This window comes from Magnolia sinica, chromosome 9 (genome assembly GCF_029962835.1).
Source record: "Magnolia sinica isolate HGM2019 chromosome 9, MsV1, whole genome shotgun sequence".
Taxonomy (NCBI): Eukaryota; Viridiplantae; Streptophyta; class Magnoliopsida; order Magnoliales; family Magnoliaceae; genus Magnolia; species Magnolia sinica.
This window is the reverse complement of record NC_080581.1, coordinates 49,949,459-49,952,299: the sequence shown is the minus strand read 5'-3', so window position 1 is coordinate 49,952,299 and position 2,841 is coordinate 49,949,459.

Genomic DNA, 2,841 nt, shown 5'->3' with positions numbered 1-2,841 from the left:
CGGCAGCGTTGAGGCAGGAGCGTGCATCAGATTATTTTGGACCCTTTTGATCACCTTATATTTCCCTTTTCGTATTGTACTTAAAGTTTTTGATATAGCGGATGTGTGGTGATGTTGTTTTCTGACTTGGTTATAGTTGTGGTTATGCTCCATTACAGAAAAAATCATACTGAAAATCGTCCTTGTAGGATCTCAGGATTGAAATTTGGCATATGAGTGCCGGGAGCTGAGAATGGGGCACTAAGGAGGCTATCGGCGCCGAATTCGGTGATCGGTAATTTTGTGAGCCTGATTTTCGAGTTTAGGGCATGATAGTGATATGCTTGAAAATTCACCTTTTATTCATCATTCGTGAAGAAAGAATACAAGGCTCCGCCTTTAAAGGCTATTTCACCATTTCATCTGTGATTGCCCCCTTTTGATGTAGAAGAGTTATCCTGATAATCTTCTAGATCAAAATATCTCCCACAGTTATGGGTGATATTTCTTGTTAAAGCGAGCATTGACTGGTATACTGATGCCTCGACCATCTTGATCTGTTACTCTATTTGCTCCATTAGGGTAGACTTCAGTTATGATATATGGTCCATCCTACTTAAGGTCAAACTTGCCCCCTGTTCTCCGAGTGACTACTATCAGCCTTTTCAACATTAAAACCAGATCCCCTTTCTTGAAAGATCGATGTTTAACCTTTTAATCAAAGGCAGCAGAAATTTTGGCCTGATATAATTGCAAGAGCTGCTGAGCTACCAGCCTTTTATCATCAAGCAAATCCAACTCTTTTAACCGTATTCTTGCGTTCTTGTCATCTGTAATTGATTGATGCACTACTACCCTTAGTGAAGCAACTTGTATTTTGATTGGCACGACAGCTTCTACACCATAAACTAATGAATACGGGATAGCTTATGTCATTATACAATGCGTTGTTCTATAGGCCCATATAGCTTCTCGCAGTTTTTCATCCCAGTCATGCTAATTCCCGTTCACTGTTTTCTTTAGTATTTTCACAATCATCATATTGAATGCTTCTGCCAGCTCATTGGTTGGTGGATAATAAGGTGTTGAGAAAGATTGATGAATTTTGAACTTAAGACATAACTTCTCCATGCCCCTGTTCTTGAAAGGAGTGTCATTGTCTGTGATGATTTTCTTCAGGATACCATGGCAATATATTATTGCGTGCCGAATGAAATTAACAACATCTTTCTCTTTAACACTTCGCAGTGCAATCGCTTACATCTATTTGGAGAAATAGTCCGTTGTTGCTAGTATATACTATTTTCCTCTGGACGACGGTGGATTTATGAGGCCGATGACATCGAGTCCCCACGTGGTAAAAGGTCAAGAAGTAGCTAACTGATAAAGGTCTTCAGGGGCTACATGTATGATGTCCATATGGATTTGACACTCGTGGCATCACTTCATGTAGTCTATTGCATCTTTAAACATTGTCAGCCAGTAATATCCCATTTAGTGTACTCGGCGGAACAAATTTCTTCCCGCTTGATGCGCCTCGCATTCCCCAGAATGTGTCTCTTGTAGCACTTGACCTGCCTCCTCTTCACTTAGACATCACAATAGTATTTCATTATAGGACCTTCTATATAATTCTTCATTACACATAATGAATCTCTTCGCCCTCTGCGTAACCTGCAACTTTGCCTCTGAATCTTCTGGGAGGATATTGTACTTGAGATAATCAATGAAAGGCTGACGCAATCATCTATTGTCACTTCTAGGTATGATATAGGGAGTGCTTTCATTGTGTCACAGATTATATCTGTTGAGGGCAAAAATCTCCTTTCTTTGATTTTCACTTGTAGGGGACTTCGATCTGTGTGTGACAGTGCTGCTGCTAAACTGGCTAAAGCATCGGCCCTCGCGTTCTTGTACCATGGTATATGCTTGATTTCAACATTCAGAAATTGTTCCAATAAATGTTGCGCCCTTCAACAGTATGGCAGAAGTTCTTGTTTCCTTATTTCAAATTCAGTCGTCAAGTGATTTATGACCAGCTTAGAATCCCCATAAATTCGCAGTGCTTTTATTTTCAGTTCGCTGGCTATTTCCATCCCAATGATAAGGGCATTATATTCAGCTTCGTTATTTGTACATGCAGTACCCAGCGTGAAAGAGTAAGGCAACAAATCACCTTGGGGATGATGAATATTACTTTGACACCTGCTCTTGTTGCCCGGGCTACTTCATCAAAGAACATTTGCAATATGTTTGGCAATTCTGTCACCATGACCTGTTCATCAGGAAACTCATCGAAGATGGCTTCGCAGTCCATCACAGGATGAGCTGCTAGAAAATCCGTCACTGCCTGTCCTTTTATTGCTTTCGCCAATTCATACATAATCACATATTCTGACAATAGCAACATCCACTTTGCCAGCTTCCCCGACAACATTAGTCTTGTTATCAAAAACTTGATGGGGTCTGCTCGGGATATCAAGGTTATGTCATGGGACAGACAATAATGTCTTAATTTTTGAACTGCGAATACCAATGCCAAGCATATTTTTTCGAGTATAATTACATTTTGGCTAATCAAGGTTCGACTTAAATAATAAAGTGCCGCTTCTTTCCCATCTTCGTTCACTTGTGCCAATAAGGCCCCTAGTGAATTCGCGGCTACTGATATATACAAAATGAGAGGTCTTCCTTTCACTGGGGCCGTTAACACTAGGGGTTCTTTCAATAGTTCTTTTATTGAATCAAAGGCGTTCTGGCAGGACTTGTCCCATATGAATTCTTCTCCTTTCTTCATCAAATGAGAAAACGGTTGGCATCTTCCTGCCAGGTTCAAGATGAAACGACGGATATATGCTAACT